At 34.8% G+C, this 25789-nt stretch overlaps 1 protein-coding gene and 1 long non-coding RNA gene across 2 annotated transcripts in view; both read left to right on the plus strand.

The window, feature by feature from the left end:
* The window catches only part of LOC140599951 (uncharacterized), a 68356-nt gene extending 44967 nt beyond the window's left edge, over positions 1 to 23389 (plus strand). Inside the window, exon 2 of the long non-coding RNA XR_012003037.1 lies at positions 23203 to 23389. This is a non-coding gene — a long non-coding RNA (uncharacterized lncRNA). The remainder of the gene's footprint in view (positions 1 to 23202) is intronic.
* The window catches only part of PRKN (parkin RBR E3 ubiquitin protein ligase), a 1279940-nt gene that overhangs the window by 46208 nt on the left and 1207943 nt on the right, over positions 1 to 25789 (plus strand). The gene's annotated exons all lie outside the window — the stretch shown is intronic.

The raw sequence follows: 25789 nt of genomic DNA on the forward strand, positions 1-25789 counted from the left end.
ACCAAGTATTTTTGAGGATGTGGATTCCTAGAAATTTCATATACCACAAATGGAACTGGAAATGGAAAAACTACTATGGGAAAAAAAACAATTTGGCAGATTCCTAAATAGTTAAATATATAATTACTGTATGAGACCTAGCCTTTCCACTCCCATTTACCTGAGATAAATAAAAGCATATGTCTGTATGGGGACTTGTCCACAAATGTCCATGGGAGCTTTATTTGTAATAGGTGAAAACTGAAAATAACTCAAATTAGCATTGACAAGTTGGTGGACATAGTTTGGTATATGATTGAATACAATTCAGCAATTAAAAAGAAGTGAAGTATTGATGTATGTGACAACGTGAATGACTTCCAAAATCATTATATGGAAGGAAAGAAACCAGACAAAACAGTAAAATGTGTCCCATATTATAAAAAGTAGTGGACATATGGGGTTAACTAAATATATCTGATTTACTCTTCTAATGTATAATTTCCATGAAGAAAACTTGTCAATGTGCAAATTTTTTAAAAAGCCTCTTCTCAAGTGAAACAAATGTATGAGAAAGATTGTGGCTCTAAGTAAGATTTACTGGATGAAGCTATATAAGAGGTAGATGCTTTTTAAGAAAAAGGTATAAACCATATGGTTTTATTTGTAAAAGTTTTCCAAAATGCAAACTAATCTATAGGGACAGAGAACAAATGAGTGGTTCCTGGAGATGAGTGGGAGGAAGAGAGTGGGTAGGGGTATTAAAGAAGCCCGAGGATTCTTTGCGGGAGTTTTACTCATTATCTTGATTGTAGTGATGATTTCATGGGTACCTTCCTATGTCCAAACTAGCAAATTGTACACTTTAAATATGTGCTGCTGGGGCACCTTGGTGGATTAATGGTTGAGCATCTGCCTTTGGCTTGGGTCATGATCCTGGGGTCCTGGGATTGAGTCCCACATTGGGCTCCCTGAGGGGAGCCTGCTTCTCCCTCTGCCTATGTCTCTGCCTCTCTCTCTGTGTCTCTTATGATGTATTAAAAAAAATCTTTAAATATGTGCTGTTTATTATATGCCTATTCTACATCTTAATAAACCTAAAAATATCATCCTTTTAATCTGTTTACCTAGACCTTCTAAAAAATATCATCCTTTTAATCTGTTTACCTAGATATCTAAATAAGCCTCTCTTCAAAGAAATTTGCAGGCTAGCTGGTACTTACTGAGTTGATGCAGGTGCAAATGTGGGTCTGCTTGACAGTTGCATTTCACACTGGAATTGTCAGGTTGCCTTTCTAGTTCAGACCAGTCACATGAGTCTGAATGCATCCAACTCTTGCAGAATTCCAGACCAGTGTGACTGAGAGAATAAAGTGAAATTCAGAAATAAATATTAATTGTGAAATATTTTTTCCTCTACTATATAAAGATTGCGGGAGTCGGCCACACCAACCATTTTCAAAACGTTGGCTTTTCTGACAGTGTCTGGTGCAAAGAGTATTTTTGTTTATTGCTTTTATTCTCCACCATGACCTTACTGGTGAGGACTCGTGTCTGGAACTGGAAGGGCCATCATTAAATGGAGTAACTAGAAGTGAACATTTGCAAAAATAATGAAATAAGTCCATTCCAAAGATGCAAAGGAAAGCCTCCCACCCAGCTAAGCTGTTGCTGATCCTAAACTGGCCCTCTCCCACTGACCTATTTTAAAAAGAAGCTTTTCTACCTCTTTGGCTGAGCCTCACTTTCCTTTGGCAAGGGTGCATACATCTGTGTGTTCTCACAAGGCTGCTGTTTGTTCTGCTTTCGCTCTGATGCCAGTGGTCACATTGTAGGGCTGGCTCTAGGTTTTCAATTTTTCTTCCAACATACTCTATAGCATTCACTGACTCTCAAGTAATCTTTTACAAAATGTGTGCTGTGTGTTAGATGCTGTGAAAGGATGAATTACACATCTGCCTCACAATCTAGCTGTCAGGGACTTTTTACCCTAGTCAAAGCTCAAAATATATTTAAGTCCCTTCCTTTCCTTTCTCTTCATCTATTTATCAGGGGGCCCATCCTCTACAGCAGTGGAGGACTTTATCACCTCACTGCTCATCCCTTCTCTGCCTTGTTTCTTAGGCACTTCTTTGGGAACTTCAGAGCCTACATTACTGACCTGTCAAAATCCTGGCCAGACGTTTCTACTGCCGCAGTCTGATTTATTATGCCATTTCTCAGAACTGACAACTCAGAAATCTTAAACTTGGCAAACCCACTCTCTGACAATAAAGTTTTATTATTATTCTTTATTTTACCTTCACTATTCCTTCATTTCTGGTAAGTCAGATATTAAACTTCATCAAAGCTCTGTTCTCCAGAGCTGTCCCTATCATTGGAGTCAATTAATCCTTCTTAGCATTTTCCTTTATAAAGGCTTCATTTCATTACAGCGAGTGGTTTCATTTTTGGTGCTTCCAGCATTAAACATTCACTAGAATCCACAACTCCCTGACTTCCATAACTTTGCAATAAGCGAATATTCCCTTTTATGTTTCTGTCCCTGGTGTCGTCTTCTCCATATATGAAAAACTCAGACTCTCTCCATCATTCCCAATCCATCTCAGAAGAGAAACCTTTTCTTACAAGTTGCTCCTCTTTAAGTTATTTCTTCTCTTGCTGATTTAAAACTCCAGGTTTTCATAATTTAAATAATAACATGTACTTGTGTCTATTTCTGGACTTCTAATCCCGTAATCTTTCTGTTTATCAGTCAGCATATTATTGTGCTTTTGTAATATGTTTTAATGTCTGCTAGGTCAGGTTCTCTTTTCTTTCTTCCTCTTTTAAAAATAGTTCTCAGATACTCATTCCAGATGACTTTAGAGTAACTTCACTAAGCTTTCCAAAATTATATTGCAGATTTCATTAGAATTGCATTAAATCTACAGATTAATTAGAGAATGGATGACTTTAGCCAAGTTATTTTTTCTGATACAGACACATGATATTTCCCTAATTATTAAGATGTTTGCATCTTTCCCCTACTCTAGCTTCTTGTTTTCTCCATTTAGGTTCTGTGCAGTTTTAATTTTAGGTATTTTATATCTTTTATTGATAGTATAAGTGGCATTATTCTCGTTTCCTTCTGACTTTTAAATGCCGTCTGCATGTGGTCTCACCCAATCCTATATGTCGAGTACTTCCAAAATCTATGTTCTGAGCTACAGTGCTTTATTTTCATTTTTCTGTTGAACGTCACTCCTTGTGTTCCAGAACTACCTCAAATTCAGTGTATTTAAAAATAAGCTTTTCTTTCTCTGCCAACCCAAATTGCCCTCCCTTTGTGTTATCTCCTTTAATTTATTTTATCACTGCTCTAGCCACATAGGTCAAAACTATGAAACCTTCTTTGTCTGGTATACCAATTCTTTTGATTCTGCTTCACAGCGTTTCTTGTGCCTGTTTTCTTTTGTCCAGCCCCATTGTCCTGTTTTGTTCTAGTCAGTATTATTTGTTGCCTGAGATTGTTTTGATGGCTTTTTTATTTGTGTTTTGGCCTCTAGTCTCTCCTTCTACTCTCTAAACCCAATGTGTCTTGTGTCATAATTCTAGTATCTAGAACACTGAGGTCATTACTGGCCCAAGGTGACTTTCTTTGCTTGTCTGATGAATTCCAAATAGCATGCCTTCCACATAAGATCCTTCAAAAATTGACCCCAGCATAATATTACCATTTTGCTTTATGTCATACTTCCACCAGTATCACATCACTTGTCTTCCAACTGCTGTCTGGATCTTGTGTACTCTCAAGACACCGTTTCTTTATTTCTGCCATCTAGTTGGCCTGAAACTACTTCCCAATACCACTTTCTCTATCTTGGTACACTCTGAGTTCTCTCTCATGACCCAGTTCCTCTATCACTTTTACTGTGATATCTACAAGGGCATGTGGGACACACATAGTTCCTGCCTCAAAGGCTTTAATATTAGGACCAAGTTCAGTCACCATCTTTCAATGTATACAGATTAATTGGTAAACATTACTAATTTCTAAACATTCTAGGAGTATTTCTTCAAAATTTAGGACAGTAGGAAAAATAGATAAGCACTAACTACATGTACAAAAATCATCATGACAAAGTATGCCTGTATTTATAAAGTAATTAAAAAATGTCTTGCTCTTGGCTCAGATTCTTTTCAGTTTCAGTCTTTCCAACAATGTCACAGTGAACATTCCTGTTGCTAGACTACTGTCCACATCTAGAGTTTTGTTTTTTTAAGGTAAATTCTTTTGAGTGGAGTTACTGTGTTCTCTGATGGCATTAATTTCATGACATTTGCCATGCATTATCCAATTATAGGTAAGAATATTTATATCTCCACTGTAGATTGTTTTTAAATCAGAAAGAGGTGTACATCAAATATTGTGGTAGACATCTCTGGTGGGCAAGCTTTCATATAATTATTTGTATTTTTGTGTTTTATAGACCTGTATTTTCCCACAATGTCTATAATGAATGCATAAAATTTTTAAAAATGTTAGTTTTCTATAATTCCTAAATTTGCTAAAATTTGAAAAAAATAAAAAATGTTTGTTTTTAAATTTTTTTTAAAGATTTCGTTACTTATTTGAGACAGAGAGAGAGAATGCAGTGGGGAGGAGCAGAGGGAGAGGGAGAGAGAGAATCTCAATCAGAGTACTCACTGAGGGCAAGACTGGCGTGGGGCTTGATCTCATGACCCTGAGGTCATGACCTGAGCAAAATCAAGAGTTGGATGTTAACTGACTGGGTCTCACAGGCTCCCTTTTTGTTTTTAAATTTAATGTTGAATTAGTTTTGACAAATAACTTCAAATGTTTCATATTTTTATAGACAGAGTATATATCAATTTGATATATCTTCTTTAAAGTGCAAAATTTAAACGTGATTTATCAAAACTTCCAATCCTGGTTTTCATTTTTCTTTGCAAAAGTGGTTAATGTCACAAAATGAAAATGAGGGATTCAGAGATTTTCCCTCTTATCTTAGTTTACTGGTGCTAATTTTAACAGAAAACCAGTATCCTAAGTCTTGAATCAATTTCTTCACGATGTTATGTTTTTGGTTGTTTAAATGAAGTTTCAACGAAACGATATTTTGGTTTAGAAAATTAAGGAACATTTCAAGTCATATTTTTTCTGATGAGTAAAACCATACCTTTAGAGTATTTTTTGTTTTGTTTTGTTTTAAGCTAGGACTGAGCCAAATTATGACCATAGTGATTTTCCCAAGTACAGTCCTTAACTTTACATTATTTGGGGTCTCTTCCACATCAAATTTAAGTCCTTCTGGGACTTCCAGCATCTGGCCCTCCCCTACCTATTTCTGCACTTTACTCCATAGGTACCCACTGCTGCATCAGCATGGAACCTTCCATCCCTTGGTGTGTCTGCCTCCCAGGGCCTGACTGGATGAACAGTTCCCTCTTCTTCACCCAGATGTCCTCCTCTTCTGCCCCTTCCCCTTGACCCAATCTCTTAATTCTTCAACCACACAATTTAGCATTTGATTTCTTTCTTTCTTTCTTTCTTTTTCTTTCTTTCTTTCTTTCTTTCTTTCTTTCTTTCTTTCTTTCTTCTTTCTTTCTTTCTTTCTTTCTTTTTCTTTTCTTTTCTTTTCTTTCTTTTTTTCTTCTTTCTTTCTTTCTTTCTTTCTTTCTTTTCTTTCTTTCTTTCTCTTTCTTCTTTCTTTTTCTTTTTCATTTCTTAAACTTGTATATATTCTTTCTTAGACCCTGCTAGTGTTAAGTATACAACAGATATTTAGTGAATATTCCAAGTATGACTGGTAAATTCTTCTATGATTTGAAAATTTTAATTACTGCATGGATATTCCAAAGCCCTTGATTTTTATCTTAAATAATTTATAACCCTGAGGAATCCTGGCTTTCTGTATGTTTTCATCAGAATGACTTTGGTTCTTCTTTAGTATGACTATATGTAACTTCTCATCAATAAGCAGTAGAGTGAAAAGGATGTCAGAACTGGGTTTGAGTCCTGCTTCTTCCATTACCTAACTTTCTGGTTTTAAATATAGGGCCCGATTTCCTTTATTTGAAGATATATAGGTTATTCTTAAAATTCCTTCTGTTGTTTTGAAATGCCACCTTAAATATTCTAGAGTGTGTGTAGTGTAGCATCTTTTACAATTAGGTAATGCTAATTATCAACTGCTCTGTTGAGCATAATTCAATAGAATTTTCATTTTTAAGTCTTTGTTTATAGATTGATGTTTACATCAATCTGACTGATAGATTATGTAAAAATTACATATGGATTTTAGCTGCAAAGTGTTATGATTCAGCTAGTTGTTTCAGAAAGCCTGGTGATTTTAAAAAATTGTATAGGGAAAAATTATAAATATGATGTATTTGATAGCATATTTCCCGCTTTAGCTTTAAAAAAATCTTTTTTCCCATTTTTCTTTCATGAAACCCACAACACTGAAGCAGGAAGCTTAGGTGGATGTCAAGATTTCTTTTCAATTCAGGCCCCAGCATTCTGTCTGGGTAAGGTACAAGGGCTTGACCTCTTTGTGTGGCTCTGCTGAAGTATTTGTGCCGTACGAAGGCCAATACAATCCAGCAGTACCGGCATAGATAAAGAGCTGCATATGGTTGTATTTTAGTGGCAAGGCTGTTTTGTGACCATGTTCTGCAGGCAGACTGGAGGTGACAGTATTATTTACTTTTGTTGCTTGGGGTCCAAAGAGAGAATAAATTGCTATTGATTTTTGAGACATTGCAGTAAAGGGTCTGAATGCCTTCAGAAGAGCTGGGTGGCAGGACAGCCAGTGATGGTACAGACTGCCTTTGAAAATGAAAATTCATTTTCTTGTTATTGTCGTAAAGATTTTTTTTTCATTCTTAGAGCAAGTTACATTCTTAGAGAAGATGTAGCTGTGGGGCTGTTGCTATTATAAATGTTTTCTATCCCCCTGAAAGAATGGAATTCTAGCACTTTCCATAGCAATCTGAAATTGATAGAGTTCTGTGGATGTTCTTGCATACATGTGATAATGTGGACTTTAAAATGATCTTTAATTCTGTCTGTATATTAATCACTTCACCAAGGGTACTTTTAGGTTTTGCAAATGTTCAGTAGCGCAAAGGAAGGAAATTTGGTTCTTGTTTTATTTTGTTTCAGTTTATAAATAGTAAATGTACTTCTAAAGTGGTGTGTTTGCTTTCCGTGGTGATATCTTCATTTATTGTCCAGATACAATATTTAAATGCATGCTTTTTCAACTTGAAAAATAACAAGAACACTCTAAGTATATCATACAGTGCCCCATTCCCCACTCCTGTAATTCCTTACAAGATTATTATGCGTTGGAATATTTAGGACCATACTTATGGCCACCTGAGGGCAGATACAGAGGAATAGCTGTAGATTAGTTGATATCATTTATCTGTCAGTTTTCTGAAGTCAGTAGTGCACTCCTAGCTTAATAATCTAGGATGACTCATGTTTTCAAGTATCTGTTTTGGGAACTGAGAATTAATGGCATCCAGAACTTCATTGATAATACATAAAAGTGGGTAGTGACTATGAGATTTATAATGGCATGGACGGGGAAATTTTGAGGTTGCAAATGAGAGTAATGTCCCTGAATTAGGAAGGGGCGTTGTACAGAGTATAGAAACTTATATCAGTAGAGATTATATAAGTAGAGATTATATAAACTTATATAAGTTAAATTGGAATTGCTTAATTCTAAAGTTTAGCTTTCCATTCAGATCTCTAAATAAATAGTCCTTTTTAAAACACAATATTATTAAATGGGGTTTCTGACTCAAGAAGACACAACTGTTAATGTTTTCAACTACATGGAGTCTATATAATCATTTTATATTCTCTGACAGTTTGTTACTATCAATCTATTCAGATGCATGAACATATGTAAAAACTGTTTACTTGAAAAAAATGTCTATGCATTTTTTAGTTTCACAAGTAGGAGATTCAGGCTTCTGTGACACTGATGGGATGGTGGGATGATGGGATGTCCTTTCTTGTGGAGAGGATGGTATAGCAGGAAAAAAGTGTTTACTTAGGAGGTTTAGAGACTTGAGATTAAAACTCGCTTCTTCTAGTTACTCATCTAATTTAGACAAATTGTTTATCCCCTTTGGCCTTTTTTTTTTTTAATCAGGTTCTGAAATACTGATAATTTTATCTATTTTAAAGTGCAAATGACATCATCATAGTAGGTCCACGTATGTTGCTATTTCATCTCCATCATTTTCATCATCATCATCAATCCACCTTCCCAGGATGAGGGCAATTGCCTGCTGAATATAGGGAAAATGCAGCTGAGTTTCTCCTTCCTATCTTTACTTACATGTCCCCAGGCTGATAAGTTATTTACCATGATTCCACAGACTTGAGTCACCCTAAGCAAGTAGATTCAGATTATAACCAAGTTCGTGCTTTTTTGTAAGTTGACAAGTTTTGGCAGTGTTTAAAGAACTTACAGGGTGATCATTAGCGCAACTGAAACTCTAGTGCCCTGCACGTGCTAGGTCCCATCCTCAAGGCTGCCAAGTGGTAGCAGGAGCAGCCTAGATAGGTGCTTCCTGTCACACCCTTTGCTTCTGTTTTGAGCTCTGTTGGAGCTTGTTGGTGATGACTACATTTTCCCTATGACCCCAATCAGATCTGCTCTATCCACTCAGATCTGGTGTTCCTTCTCATGTCTCCGCTGTATAGCCGGACCCTCTCCTGCTCTGGCAGCCATTCCCCTTCTGCAGCCTCTCCTGGGAGCACAGGTCCTGTGTCAGGGCCTCTCCTGCTTCTCCTTGAAGCCCTCCTGCAGTTTCAAAGTCCTGTGTTCTGGGACTGTTTATTCTCCTGATGTAGTAACAGAGGACAAGGTAAAGGGGGGTGTTTAGGTATTACCTCATGTAATGATGGGCTTTTCTGATCTTAAATCTTTCTTTTTAAACCAATGCTCCCCTTTATAATTAAGCTGCCTATTTTAATGTTACAATTACGAACTTTTTCACTTTCTAAATATAGCTTTCTATTAAAGTATTGGCTAGAGATTGTCAATCATACTGAAGCTGTATCTTCCTCTTTGTACCCTAAATACCAGTTGAAAATCTTTACTCTAATTGTTAAAAGAATATGTATTATTTTGTCATTGTTTGAATCATCATTATAAGAAACAAACTGAAATATGTGACATTTCTCTTATTTTTTTAATTTTTATTTATTTATGATAGTCACAGAGAGAGAGAGAGAGAGAGAGAGAGGCAGAGACATAGGCAGAGGGAGAAGCAGGCTCCATGCACCGGGAGCCCGACGTGGGATTCGATCCCGGGTCTCCAGGATCACGCCCTGGGTCAAAGGCAGGTGCTAAACCACTGTGCCACCCAGGGATCCCTGTGACATTTCTCTTAAAGAAAAAAACATGCAGTCTTTTTCCTTCTTTTGTCTAAGATGTATGCATTTGGAAATAAATATTTTGCAGTAATAAGAGCTAACCTATAGTAAGTATTTACTATGTGCCAGATTTAGTATGCACCAGTATTTGAATGTGTGTACCATGTGTGAATCCCTTTATATGGATTATCTAATTTAGTCTTCACAAGAACTCTAAGAGATGAGTACTAATATTATCCTCATTTTCTAGATGAAGTATTGGAGGCACTAAACATTTAAATAATTTGTCTTCTCCTGTATCGCTGTTGCTGTGAACCGTGATTCCACTCTAGATATTCAAGTTCATTCATGCATGTTCTTAATTACTATGTGTGTGTGCTATATTTCTGTTAGATGCTGGATGTTACTTTAATAAACAATGTCAAAATTGAGAGTCTCCCCAGCAATCCAGAGCAGTATTTGGGTGTCTTACAAAGCCTGTCTGATAGCTGGCAGCTAACTTTGTTGTCATGCCATTAATTTAATCAGTTACATTTTAGTGGAAGTAATTATTTGTCAAAAGGAGAATGAGAGGGCGAGTGAGAAAGAACTCAAAAGATCTGTTTGTAATAGATAGTTTTAAAAACAGGTTTTAAAAATAGAACCTCTGCTTACCATCTGTAATTCCACATGTAACTTCTTAATGATCGTATAATTTTTATGTGTGAAATGAAATCATGGTGACTTACAAGTTACTTTTATATGATTTAAATTTCAGACATTTTCAAGTGATAGAAAAAATTAATCTTTTTATTTTTATCATAATTAATTTACCTTAACATGCATTTATTAAATATAATTTGAAAGCTTAACTAAAAGATTTTTTTTTTTAAGATTTTATTTATTTATTCATGAGAGACACAGAGAGAGAGGCAGAGACATAGGCAGACGGAGAAGCAGGTCCCTGCGTGGAGCCTGATGTGGGACTTGATCCCTGGACATCACAACCTGAGCTGTTCAGACACTCAACCACTGAGCCACCCAACGTGCCCCAACTAAAAGATTTTAAACAGCAGTCATATTTTATATACAACATTACATATAGATTATGTACTTGGTAATTTACCATTTTGAACCTTAAAAAAAAAATCCTGGGTTTGCCTTATGATCTAGCAAGTAAAGAAGACTTATTACTACTGAACTGAGAAAAAATGTTCAGGTAAATCTGTCACGCACCGACATATAATCTGTGCCAGTAAAAGAATTGTTAAATTATCCACTGTATAGGATTAGCCTGTTCTCTTAATTAGCATGGATAATTGAGGCTGCACAGTTCCTTAGTGTACTATCATGAGTGTCTTTTAGATGATAATTTTCTTTATTGTCCTTGATTAATTTGTAAGTAATTAGATGGAATTTAGCAGTAACCTGATGTGTTCATTCCTTTTATTAATATAGGTTGAAATTCATAATCCTAAGTACTTTATAACCTCATTTTAATATATCATCTGTGTTCTATCTGTAAATTCAATATTTGTTTCTAATGGAAACAAGAATTAGTTGGATTTAGTTGTCCTGAAACTCCACTTATTATGTGAGTGCTTACTTGTTAAATTTTAATACACAGATAATGGGTACCAGGTACCTCCTTGTACCAGGAAACTGCTACTTGTATTAATTATTATCCTGATGTATTCTGACACTTTTAACATAATTACCAACTTAGCTTAAAAGGGAGTTTTTTTTATTTATTTTTAAGGCTGATATAATTTTGAAATTGGAATTTATATAAAGTTTTTGCAGAGAAACGATGAATCCCTAGTGTATTTGTGACATAAAAACATTATAGAATGAGACACTCTGTGTGAACAGCTTTAATTCACCTATGTTCTTATTTCTTCTGCTTTCATGGCCTGTCCGAACATTTCACTCTGCTAGGACGAATCTCCTAAATGCTGTGTGGAAATAAGAAATTTGAGTGCTGTAACTTGTTTCTTTTCTTTTTTTTTTTTTTTCTTTTTTTTTCTTTTTCTTTTTTTAATTTTTTATTTATTTTTTTAACTTGTTTCTTTTTTAAAAAATATTATATTTATTTACTTAGAGAGTATACACGAGTGGTGGGAGGGGCAGAGGAGAGAAAGAATTCCAAGCAGACTCCCCACTGAGCATTGAGCCTGTCACAGGGCTCCATCTCACCACCCTGAGATCATGACCTGAGCCGAATTCAGAAGTCAGACGCTTACCTGACTAAGCCACCCAGGCATCCCTATAACTTGTTTCTTGCAAGGAATGGCAAAAACCCCTGTGTATATGCCAATGTCAGTTTTTAAGAGATTATGTGATGGTTCCCATCCGTTTTTCAAGGTTAAAGCTCCTGTGTCAATTTCATTATTTTCTTCAATCAATGGAAAATCCAGGGTATTGATTCACAGATATTATAGTACCTATATGCTATTATAATGGTCCTCAGAAACTTGCTTTATTCTAATAACAGCATAAAAAAAGCATGCATTCCATCATTATCATGATAAAAAGAAAAGCTACCTCCTCCTTTTTTCCCCTAGAGATATTTTATTTTATTTTATTTTTTTCCCCTAGAGATATTTTATTATTTTTTTTATTTATTTATTTTTTTCCCTAGAGATATTTTAGAACTGAATTAGAAATAGAAAAATAATCTGAGAATGATCAAAGTTCTGGCAGGTCTTCACCATTATAGCAAACCATTGAATTTAGCCACATCCTTCCCATCCAAAGTTTGGTCTTTTCTTCTTAGACTCATGTAAACTTGAGCTGGATGGGGGTTTTAGACAGAGGGGTTTATTTGGTTTTCAATTCTATGGTTTCTTTTTCTGGGTGAGGGAAACTTATCTTCCAACCTTACTTGTTTCTTTATTCCTCTTAGAAGTCCTTTTCTGGATGTATGCATTTCTTCTTCATCTACAAGGAACCAATGGAGGATTTAATTCAATTATGGTGCTTTTTTTTTTTTAACCTGTAAAAAGAACATTTCAAAATTTTACATGTCAAAATATTTAACAGTTTTAAATGCTCTTATTTTTGTGATGACTTCCTCTGGACATGCAACAGTTTCAAGATGGTAGTGACTATACAGACACAGTGAGGTATGCCTGCAAGAACCCCAATGTAGAGGGAAATCCCTGGTATCTTCTATTGAGTTCCTTCCTGGGTTGATGAAATCTCTCCTTTGTGTGCTTCTCCCCACACAATGTAGTCAAGTTCCTACTGCCTTCTGCAGGGAAGAATAGAAATCTCTGTGGCCTTGGGCAAGGGGCTTAACCTTACCCTGCCATGATTTTAATGGGGATGATAATAGTTCAGAAGGTTATTGTATTGAAAGAGTCAATACAAAGGTGAAATGTTTTGTGTGACTCTGAAAGCAAAAGGAGTTTTACTAAGTATTGGCCAGTAAGAAAAATAGAACCATTGGCTTGCAGATTACTCATAGGTAATGAGCTGTAGGGGTGGGGGCACACTGGGGAACAGCCAGATATCCTGGGTCACTCTGCTTCCATGTTCTCCCAAAGTGCTCCACCTCCTTTGATTTTAAGACTTTTGATCCCTTTTTTTCCTCCTCTTCAGCCCAAGTCACTCCCCACCTTTCTGCCACAGCCCCAGCCTTTGAAATATAGGTTCTCTCTTCCAAGTGTGGTTTCTATTCCAAGTGTGGGTTCTATTCTAAAGTTCTCCAAGTGTGTACCTGAATCTTTCCTACTTCACATTTGACTGCTTCTCTGAGCATTTCTTTTTGCTTTGCAAAGAAATGTGAAGGGCTAGAGAACATATCAAATACAGAGATCTGAATATGATTACTCCAGCCACAATCCCGTTGTATTTAATAAGCCAACAAACTTGGTTTACAAACTACAGACTCCCAGGACACAGGAATGTTCAGGCGTTGAGGGCAGAGCCTAGAGCCACACTGATTATTTTCTAGTAAAGAAACCACTGTGTTCACGGTTCTCCACTCTTCTAGATCATGCCACCTCTTGGCCTCCTTACCAACCCAAATTAACAGTGATGTCATGGGGACTCCATGTCTCTGTTCCCCTTTGCCTCCCCATTGTTATCAAGTGCTCTTTATTCTTTAGCTTCTACCTTATTTTATTCTCTGCCTGCTATGTTTAGGCATTAGAATTTTCATAGAGATATCATCAGAAACTTGTTCTTTGAGTTTCTGACTCAGCTTGAGAAACTGAAGTTGGTGCATGGCCAGTACTTCCTAATCACTGTTCTTTCTTAGTTGATTGTTGCTCGGCACCTGGAATTCTTAATCATACATTTCATCTTTTTTATTTTGAAATTCCAATGCCTGAGAACCAAACCAAAGAAGACTCTTACACAAATTGAACATAGTACGAAGATTCAATAGGCATTTATAAATAAATTGACAGGACCACACCAATTGGGCTGACCATCTTAAGATCAATGAACAGAGCATGTGGAACAAATGGGATTGTTCATCCTATTTATCTACTTAACAGACTTTGTTGAGTGTCTACTGTGTAGTACATCTTGAGAGGTCATCTTGATACAGGGATGAATAAGAGCTCTACCTTTCAGAAGCCTTCCCCTTATGTGGGAAAGACAGACAAGTCAATCTGTCATGATCAGTACTTCTGCCCACTAGAGATCTCTCTCTTTCCACAATACGCTGTGCCTTTGTATGTCATTTCCTTTGCATGATCTCCCTTTTCCATGGAGGATATATGGATTGATCCTTCAAACTCAAACACTCTTTTCTTATGCAGACATCCTTGGACAGTTCCTTCTTCATGATCCCATGGCTGTTTATATGACCTTTAAGACAGCACTCGTTTTGTGTTCTATTCACTCACTGAGGGGCAAGAAACAAGCCTCTTCCATATGCCTTGCTTAGGACCTGGGCTTAATCTTTAGAAACAGTGAGTTGGGATCCCTGGGTGGCGCAGCGGTTTGGCGCCTGCCTTTGGCCCAGGGCGCGATCCTGGAGACCCGGGATCGAATCCCACATCAGGCTCCCGGTGCATGGAGCCTGCTTCTCCCTCCGCCTGTGTCTCTGCCTCTCTCTCTCTCTGTGACTATCATAAATAAATAAAAAATTAAAAAAAAAATTAAAAAAAAAAAAAAAAGAAACAGTGAGTTCATTGTGGTTAAAATAAGTTAAAATAAAACACTTAAGCTTATTTCTGAGTAAATGGCAAAACTGGATGGACTGTATATCTAAAGTTTACAAAAATGAAAGTGACTCCCTTATAATGAAATGATTATACCATAAATTTAAACTAATTTTTGAATTTTTAGTTTTATTTTTGAGGGAAGCAATTTTGTATTATGTTGTGGGAGAAATTTGTGTTCTTTGAACATTCTAATAGAGCAGGAAAAATAGAATAGTTAGAATAGGAGGATTATCATAAAATAGCATTGCATTTTTTTATACTGTGTATAAATTTCACAGGATTTTTAAAGTTTTTTTGATGTTTTATAATGATATGAACTAATTTTGTTTAGGTGAAAATGTTTTCTTTGTAGATAAAATTCACATTGTCCAAGCAGAGGCAGTGTATCATTACTTTCATCTGATAAACCTTTCATGGTTCTATTATTTTATGAGAGAATATTACTTTTCATTTTCTATGATGAAAATATAATAATGTAATTTTTTATGAAATGTACCTGTGGGAAATGTGAAATATGAGAGATTTTATTATTTTTTGATGTGGAACTTCAGAGACAAAATAATTTTCTTTTAGCATCTAATGGGTTAATGACTCATGTACAAAAGCCCATTTTTATGTTAAAGTAAAATTACTTTGAAAAATATGGTTTAATTGAAATCCTATTTAAGGGTAAAATTATGTTATTGATTATGATCAAAATGCCCCAGACAGTGATGAATTCATCAATTCCTGTTTCAGTGGTGTTATAAATCTTTTAGTAGGAGCTGAAGAACGTGAACAAGATGAATTTTTCAAATTATAGTGGCACATTACTTATTATGTGTAACTTTCTTAATCTGTATACTGTGCAGGAATGGAAATGGTTCCTAAGAAGCAATGTAGAAAAGTAGCTTACGGTGTTATCTATGTCACAAATCAACCCCAGATGAAACTTATTCCAATACAAACTATAAATACAAAACTGGATGTTGACTCAACAATATATATAAGTTAAAGGAGGAATGGCATAAAGTTTATAATTATTAAGCATAGCTAGAGAGCTATTTTATTTATGATTATAGCATACCAGCTGTTTGAATTTACACAACTAGGGAAGATATAACATTTAACCTTCTTGCTATATTATAACGATATGAAAGATTATAATACAGTTATACTTTTAAAGTCACTATCACCTATGTAAACTAGATTTTTCAAAGCTTTTACAGCTTGATTTTTTCCAACTATTTGAGAGATACATGTTTCCCTCCCTCTTTCTCTGTGTATCTATCATCTATCTTCATAGAAGATGGTATTTCTTATATTTACCACCAAAGAAGTAAGAAATAGGTTTGAGTTGTCATAAAAATTATTAAGTGCACTTACCCATTTAAAAATCTTTCTTAAAGATTCTTGAAGTGCAGTTTGTCTTGAATTTTACTGGCAATCCAAGTGACTTATATGATATTGGTGTCTCATGTACCTAATTATCAATTTACTGAGAACGGGATGTGTAGATCATTTAAATTCGAATCTCAAAGTATCATAGGTTTGCATGGCTTGAGTGCAATGTTCAGTTTTGTCTTATTTTGGGTAGATGTTCTGTCATTATCCTCATATCTTTGCTTAGAGAGCTGGACCATACAGAGAGAAAGTTGAATAGATACAGTCCCTGCCCACTAAAAACTTACTGTTTAAGACCAATAAAATACCTTGTAAGAAATGAATAAGAATGAGTAACTATGGAACCAGTGTGCAATGTAGTAATTTTGAATGCATCTGCTTAAATTTCAGTGGGATTTAGGAATGTTATACTATGTAAGGGTTTGGTTTTGTCACAAGAGTTGACAGTATGTTGCATTCCTTGTTGTAAGTGAATTCAGAGTTGTTCTCATGATGTTTTACATTATTTTTTAAGAATTCTAAAATACTTCAAAGTGCATCATCTCCTTATAATTATGTGAGGCAGAAAATCACAAATATCATTTCAGATTTTGAGTTGCAGAAACTGAAGTCCTCAGGTGATACTCTTACCCAATAATTTGGTATTTACATTAGGCACAGAGCCTTTATATTCTTGTTACATTACAACATCAAACATACTAAAATGACCCCATTCATGACAAGAATTTTTATGTCTGTATACAATATCAAGAGTCCTCATTGGTTTTTGGTGTGGATTTGTTTGCAGTAGATATAGTGCTGGTGTTTTCTTTCAGCCATTTGAATTTGTTAAGTTTAATTTCCTTAATTATAGTAAAGAACATGACAAAAACAAGGCTTAGCATATAACCTGAATAACCTGAAAACTTTTCATTTCTTAACTGTCTAAAAGAACCTATGCAATTAGCTTGCGGATATACTTATGACATCACCATCATGAAGTCCATTAAGCAGAATAATGTTACTAATTATAAGCTAATAATTTACTGAGCACTTCAGCTGAGTCAGAGGAACCACCCTCTGGTAGCATTTCCATTTCCCTACAGTTTCAGCTCTTTGCTCTATAGTTGGGCATCTATGGCAGTATATGCGTTGGATGGAGTCCACAGTAATGATTAACTTGCCAGATTCTGAACTGACTTTAGCAAGTTTTTTCAGATCCTTACAGAATATTTTCCTTTTAAAATTTTTGCCCTATTCATATAAGCTACTGATGGGGTTTCTGATTTTAGGCCAGGTGTGGGCTATCAGGTAATTAGAATATGAATAGGTCCATTTGGAATCAAACCTCTCTGGGACAGGTATATCAAGCACTAATTTCTATTATCTGACTGGCATAGTCTATATTTATGTGTATTCTAGAAATAAAAAAATATATGAAGCTCTAGGATTTTAATGGAAAATCACATAGTAAAGTTTTAACTTCATACTGTGTTTATTGCTTAATATTGATATTAAGCAAGAATACTACTGTTTTGCTCCCTATACCAGGAAAACATGTGATTATGTGCACCCTAGGACAATTTTCAGGCATAACTATATGCAAATGCCATAATATACATTGGCATAAATATATTCTGATTTCATGTCATTGTATTTTGTGTTTTTATGTCTCCACCAAAGAAATATGAAATCTGAACAACCATGACAAAAATGTTGCCCCAGCCTTATGTTAATGCAAATTATGACTAAGAATTAAAGTTTTTGAAAGAACATTCAAAGTTTATGGTCCCCATAGCAAACATAATTTATGTAAACTGAATAAATAGTATATATTAAAGCTTGCATTTTACTGTGTATCTGCTAATAAGAAGACACTACATATATACTTCAAATACTAGATTAGATTTGCTGCAGAAGCCATTAACTTTGAAATTCTTCATTTGTATGTTTCAGTTCTCAGCTATAACATGGTAGTGACATAATATTTTCATAGGATTTGTGATTTGATCCCAACAGTTTGGTAGGTAAGAAAGATTTTTATAAGACAAGAAAAAAGGTAATAGTAAATGGATTTTCTTAAAGTAGCCACATTAGAGAACGGTAAGAGTATAGGCTTTTTAGCATAGATTAAGAAAGCAGTAATAAAATTTGCTTTACCATTCTTTGTGCACTGAGGAAAGCTATCCTTAGAAGTCTTTTCCATGTGATACTTGGAATACACAATATCAGAAATATCTTTAGAATTATAAACATTGCAAGGACTCTTTTATTACATGTAGGCCAAACCCTTCACTTGTGTGTCTGAAAAGCAATGTCCAAAGGGGTTAAATATATCATCCTAGCTTTACCTAATGCGTTCATAGCCAAGTTAGAGCTTTAAATGATATTTTATGGCTGGATTCAGTGATTGCATTGTCTGTACTGTCCCAACTTTAAAAATAGCTAATTATTAATTGTCTTTTATGGGGCTTTGATGACAACTGTTATATGTTATGGACACATATTTGATGAAATACACATTGTGTATTTGTGGCTCATCCACTTTATTTTCTTTCTTGAAGCAACTTAGATGGGTAACATTTGTATAAGAATACACAAGAACTCAGGCAAGTGTATTTCAATTTGCCTTTGAACTAGGTCTTTAACACTGACCAAAAATAAATCAATATTTGAAAGCCTTAAGTTTCCTAATATTGTGGAGCATATGGACATTTCTCTAAATGTGTTATTTTTTATTGTTTCCAAAACTTTAAAACAATATATTAAAATTTGGGAATGTACTTTATCATTTGGTTTTGTATTCTGATGAAATAGTACACTAAAGTTGAATATTTATTTATTTATTTATTTATTTTTTAAAAGTTGAATTTTTATGCTATAAGCCTCAAATACAAACAACATAAGTTGGGCCATTATTTAAAATGAGAGAGAAGAGAAGACACTCTAGATCCAAAGTTCTGTCAGGTTATCCTCCTTGGTGGTTCATGAACAGTGAGTTTTATTTATTTAGTTTCCGGTGGGACAGCTTCTGTGCTGTTTATAGCAATCCTCCCCAGTAGACTCGCTCCTTGGATGACGTCCCCTTCTCTCTCCAGCATTTTCTGGAGAGTTGTCCACACATCAGAGGAAGTCAGTCAAAGAGAAAGCATGTAGAAGTGTTAATTGAGTTATTGACTCCTTTAAAGTTTACCTTTTTTTATAGGAATGAAGTTGCTGTATAATAAACTAATCACATGTCAAAAGATGAAATCAATTAGTTATAAGACACATTTATTATTAATTGACATGTAAGCAAGAATAATTGTTGGTGTCAAATGTTTGCACTGCTGGAAGGCTCCCCTCCTAAGGCTTAAGGATTAAAACTTGACTAAGTTAATTGCTCTAAGTGTTCATTTTAGTCAAGACTGGGGCTGTGTAAACCAAATATATTACTGGATAGAAATAGCAACCAAAAGACATTCATTGTACCTCTTGCAAGATCATTTCCTTTTTAGTTGAGGAATATACTACTAAGAACAGGCCACTGTTGCAGCTGTACTCTGGATTTTTTTCCCCCAGAGGGCCTTTAGAAGGCATCTGGAGAAGAAAGACTGTCCTGTGATGGAGGTCTAAAGGGGTTGAGGTTGGAATCCCTTGCAGCTTTACAGATGATTGATGCAGATCTGTGTTTTTGTTGACCTGAAAAGATACTGACTATACTGACAAATTAAAATACCTGGTTAAAAATAGTTTGTGTCTTAGCTAATTTTTAAAATCTATGTTTGTTAAGGAAAGTCTCTGAAGGATACCGACCAAAATGTTAGGAAGAGTTACCTCTATTTAATATTACACTCCTCTTGCTTTTGTTTTGTTTTGTTTTGTTTTCTGTGTTTTCTTTTCCAAAAATAATTTTATATTATTGGCATAATTTCTAAAATGGAAAATTATATTCAGAGATTCATAATTATTTCAGTGTCTTGGATTTTCCTAGTCCCAATCTGTCAAAAAGGATATTGATAATGATTGTGCTTCACTTTGCTTATAAATTAAAGAGTTTGAACTTGATAATCTTCTACTTTTTCATTGAATAGTGTTCTGATATGTGACCTGTACACTGAATGGGCATTTGAGATATCTGTACACAGATCCCAAAAGAGATGTCAACTTCTGGAATGGGGCATGAAGAAACACTTCCCAAATCTATTAATCAGAGTGCTCTTTGCAGTGTAAACATTTGCTAATTTACAAAAGACTCTATGCCTTGTTTATGAGGGCAAACATATGCAAAATACTTGAGGGACAAATATCTCAGATGGAAAATATGAGGGTGAGAGTCAATAAAATTACAATATTTAAATAAACATTTGCTGACAAGCAGTTGTGAATCCAGTGAAAACATAGTTCAAATGCAAGAACAATAGCAACTACACAATGGATGTATTTTAAGGGATTGGCTATTTTTGTTGTTGTTGTTTTAGTAATCATCAACTCTAAAGGACATATTCATACCCAGACTCACATAAGACTAGTGAGTTATGCAGACATTACTACATATTCGCACAAATATGTATGCTAACGCTTAATTACCCTAAACCACAATTATCCTCATAGAAGAAATTTATATGGAATTTTGATATACACAATTTTAAAACTTTTGTATAGCATCATGCTGTTTTGTAGATGGAACGTTGTGTATTCTGTGCCCTGAAAACTTCTGAAAGAACTCTTTTGTTGCTTAGCCTCCTGTATTTTTCTAGATTTAAATAATTAAATGAAAAGAATGGAAACACTTATTGATTGGAAATTGATATAAATTTGCTAAAGTTTGACTTTAATGAACTTTGTATATTGTTGGGAATTTTGATCATACCCATATGTGATTTTTACTGCAGCTAAATTTGAGATTTTTTGCAATACTGAGCAAATACACACAATATTAAATGAACAGAATACCATGCACATCAAACAAATCTCTGTTAAATTAGAAACTAAATCTTCTGTAATACTGGCTCTGTCAAGGATATGATAATTGTGGATAATTCCATCAATGTATTCATTATTTCACTTACTTCTTCACTCTAGCTTTCAAGCAGTGTTTCCTGAACATCCTACCTTTGCTGGGCTCTCCTAGATGCTGTGGATACAATGTGAACAAGCGTATCAGAAATATAGCCCCTGCCTTCAAGGAGCAGTAAAATTAAGTCCAGTGTCAGAAGAATCTATAAAGAAGGGCAATAAGGGAAGGAGTCGTGAGGGAGTGAGATATAGCTGAGCTAAGAAGGGAAAGTAGGTGCTTAAGGAAATGTAGAGGAAAGCACCTGTTCAAGGCTTTATAATGGGAGGGTACCTGGAGGCTGAATGACCAGGACTCGAATAAGTATTGCTGGAGTGCCAAGGGGAAGGGAAGAGGGTATGGCCTGAGGCTGGAACATAGCTTGAAAGAGCCAGATCCTGAAATACCAATAGAGATGAAGGCCAGTGTTAGAGGTGAAGAGGAATGCAAACCATTTCAGGGTTGGATGGTGGTGGCCATAAGCTCAGATATGCTCTTCAAAGCAAGTGCTCTGGTGGCAGTTAGGAGCAAGGTTACAGGAGACTGTTAAAGATGATAGGAGACAACTGCAAATTTCTATTGAAGTGTTGATGGTGAAGAAGGAGTTGATGTGATAGGTTTGACATTTAGAAGCCAATCTAACAGGAGTGCTGATTGATTATGGAGGGCATGTGAAAAAGAGGTTCAAGGCTGACACCCAATTTTTTAGCTTAAATAATGAGAGGTGCGATGAGGTCAGTAAATGGGATCTGGATTTCTGGGGGCAGACCAGGTCACAGGTCATAAATGGCAGATAACTTCCATCTTGTCTACCAACTCCATTCAATTGGTAGTGGCTTCCTAGGGTCTTGGATTGAGATGGATCTTTTAGCTCAGAGTGGAAACTTTCATGTTCATCTCTTTAAAAGCATTGAAAGTGGGTTGTGCCTGTGAATATCCTGAATTAGTTGTGGCTCTTAACTGTGACAGAGGAGCTGAAAAATTTGCCGATGGGTGAATGTATGTATAAAGTAGCTATTGCTCGTGAATGTTGACTGTGTGCTGGGTACTATTCTAAGTACAATCTACTTCCTGTCATTTGACCTTGAATGTAGATTAGCAGTTAAAATAATATAGGTTGATATTGAACCCCATAGTGTTCCAGAAGAATTTATAAAACTTGAGCCTAACAGGCCTTTTAATAGAGAGTTTTTCATCTGTAAGGTGAATTCTTGGTATATATAAACCCTGAGGAGTACATTGTGTCATGCTGCTAATATTCTAAATTACTATTAATGAATAATTAAAAGTCAGTTTACATTTCACTTAGCATAGTTATCTCTCATTTGTGGGTGTATGTCTGTTTGTAATTATTGGTTTGCAGCTCATATTCTATGTAAATGGATTGTAGCAGAAGCTAAGAGGAGGAAATGCCATATGGGATTACAGTTTAATGATGACCCAAGCCTGCCTCTCATTTTCTGTATATCTATCTCATAGTACCAAAGACCTCCCAAGTAATTGAATCTTTCCTTTCTTTGACTGAATTCCGAAGGGGCTTTTTGTAATTCTTTACCCCCCCTATTGTAGCCATAAAATTAAAATAATTCTCACAATGCTGTAACTAACATTTCTTTAGAAGCAAATTACATGTGAACACTCATAATAGCTAAGTAGAAAATATAGTTTGCTTTACTTGCTAATTAGTATTAATTTGTATATATTCTCTTTGTATATACCCTGAAAATAATAAAGGAGCTATGACTGCTTCTATAGGACTACGCAGTTATACCAGGCTGATGGGTAAAAATCTGGAGTCTAAAATCCCTGTTTACTTTTTTTAAATATTGGAATATAACCATTAACCAGCAAACAACTGGAATTCTTAAATACCTATGGATTTATCTAACTTTATCCTTTTTAAAGAGAATTCATGGCAGATAGCAACCAGTTTTATTCAATAAAAATGTGATCAAATATTTAAGGCCTAACAACTGTGTTATTAGATAGGATTGACTAAACCATTTACATATAGTAATAATAAATTCTGAATCCTTTTTTAATACTTGTGGGACACTTTCTCTGGAAATAAAAAAAAAGACAACTTTTAAATTTATTCCATGAAAGGATCAATATCATTTTCTAATTATTTTAATTTATACTGGTATAACTATACACATAGAATTGGTTACATTTAATTACTAGAAGACTAACATTCTTTTTAGGTGGAAAATGTGAGTTTCTGTTTATTAAGGAATCATTAAAAATTTGTTTTCTAGGGATCCCTGGGTGGCGTAGCGGTTTGGCGCCTGCCTTTGGCTCAGGGCGCGATCCTGGAGACCCGGGATCGAATCCCACATCGGGCTCCCGGTGCATGGAGCCTGCTTCTCCCTCTGCCTATGTCTCTGCCTCTCTCTCTCTGTGACTATCATAAATAAATAAAAATTTTTAAAAAATTAAAAAAAATTGTATAAAAAATTTTGTTTTCTCTTGAGTGAATCAAAAGATTTGAAAAAGTTTTGAAGGGTAAGTATCAATTAGAAGATACTGTTGGATGATCTTTTATCTTCATGGGGGAAGGTAAATTAATCCTACTTTTATACAATACACATAAAATATTAAATATTATTTAAGTGTGTATGATACAAGTCATAGTTAGAAACTTGGGCTTTCCATAGCTGACTTGGCTTGGGTTTAAATCATGTTGCTGTTACTTGCTAGCTGTCTGATTTTATAGAAATTCTTTCACATCTGACCCACAGTTTTCCTTTGTAGAAAATGGGGTTACTGGTAGCTGATATCTTGTAGAATGGATTTTCCCTTGCTTTTCCATGTGAAATGATTAGTGTAGTGCCTGGCATAGTACATACCCAATCTCAGTGTTATACTTGCAATTCTTTTCTGGCCCGGTGCTTCTCAGCAAATTAAGTATTTTCTATATTGTACTTATAATGCTATTTCTTAACCTAAACTTGGTAACTATTAAAACTATTAAAAGATGGCTATTAATGTGTCTTTCCACAACTGGTCTACTGAAGAACCATGATAATAACAAAGATATTTCAAAATAAATGTGAAAGCTCAACTTCTAGACAAGATCTAACTACTACTTTAAGCAAGGCAACTTTCTACATTCCTATTTTCTTATCTATAAAATGGGTGTAATGATACCTTTCTTTCCTATACCAGAGAGTTACTGTTGGGTCAAATGATAAGAAATAACTGGAGAGGTTCAATTTTCCCTCAACAAAACCCCTATTTTATGCTGAGCATCAAAGTCCTCTGCCTTCATAAAGAATGTAGATCAAAGTAGGTACTTTTTGAAGGATGAGGAAGAATTGTTTCTTCCATTATCTGTACAAGTGTTTATTCATTAAGATTATCTTAAAACATTAAGATAATAACTATCTTTGTTATTATCATGGCTCTTCAGTAGACTTAGACCAGTTGTGGAAAGCCACATTAATAACTGTCTTTTAATAATTTTAATAGTTACCAAGTTTAGATTAAGAAATAGCATCATAGGTACAATATAGAAAATACTTTGAGGAATAATAGACTGTAATTCTTAATTTTTTTAAACCCTAAGGAAGAACATAAAAATATTTTTTTGCAACTAGTTAGTATGGCGTTATAGTTTAGAAGATGTTTTCATGACGTTTCCTCATTTAATTCTCATGGTAGCCCTGTGAAGTAGATACTATCATGTTTTTTTTGGGGGGGGGGTTGAAGAAATAGGCAAAGAGCAGTTATGTGATTATATGAACAATACTAAGTGAGTGGAAGGGATGGAGGAGGCTCAATCCCAGGGCTTTTGGAAACAAATCCCCTCACCTGAGATTTCATATGCAGAAAAATTATGAAAAACAATGCTTATTTACTCATTTCATTTATTGGAAAGACACAACTGATTCCAGACAGATTTTGTAGGATTTCTAATGAGAAGACTCTGCAGCCTCCTTTTAAATCATGAGTTGCTTAAAAAAATTAAAAAAATATGTATATATAATATAAGATTTGTAAAATATTTCAGAGACTACACAGTAATATATATCAACTCCTATGTATTCCAGCACCCTGGTTTAGTTAATATGAATCTTTTGACATATTTGTTCCAGAAAATGCTTTAAAAAATTAAGCTTTAGGGGCACCTAGCTGGCTCAGTCCATAGAACATGTAACTCTTGATCTCAGGATCGTGAGTTCAAGCCCCATGTTGGGTGTAGAGTTTACTTAAAAGAAATAAAATCCTTAGAAAAAAAGAAATTAAACTTTATGAGTATAATTAATTGAAGCTGTTTTGGACACTTCTTCAATCCCACTGTTGTCAGCCTGGTAGGTTGATCCTTCTTGCATCCATAAACAATATATGAATGCAATAACTGGTATTTAAAATCTTTCCTACTCATTAGTCAGAATTCTCTAGATCAAAAGTCTCAAAGCCTCTTGAAATAGTTTATGACGGCTGGTAATAAAATATCTTCAAGTCAATGATTGACAAGAATTATTTTGTTTTATTTTTTGAATTACCACATATTGTTTCTAAAGGAAAGATGCTAGAAGTGACAATAACAGTTCTGATACACGTTGAACCTCTGAAGTGTTTATTTTAATGTCTTTGAAAAATATGCTCAAGATAGTGATAAAAACATTTATTCATTTAGAAATAGTTTTTAATAAGTCTTGTTGGTAGGTTACTTCTTAATTATTCTAATAGAAATGTGATATATGTAGAAACCAAAAATCATAGGTAATATAACATGTTTATGTTTTACTTTATATTGTGTTACAATGATTTTTTTTTGTCTTTGACTTCAGATATATTTAAATTATTCATATTAAAATGAGTTCTGGGGGTGCCTGGCTG

Source organism: Vulpes vulpes, chromosome 1 (genome assembly GCF_048418805.1).
Source record: "Vulpes vulpes isolate BD-2025 chromosome 1, VulVul3, whole genome shotgun sequence".
NCBI classification, from domain to species: Eukaryota; Metazoa; Chordata; class Mammalia; order Carnivora; family Canidae; genus Vulpes; species Vulpes vulpes.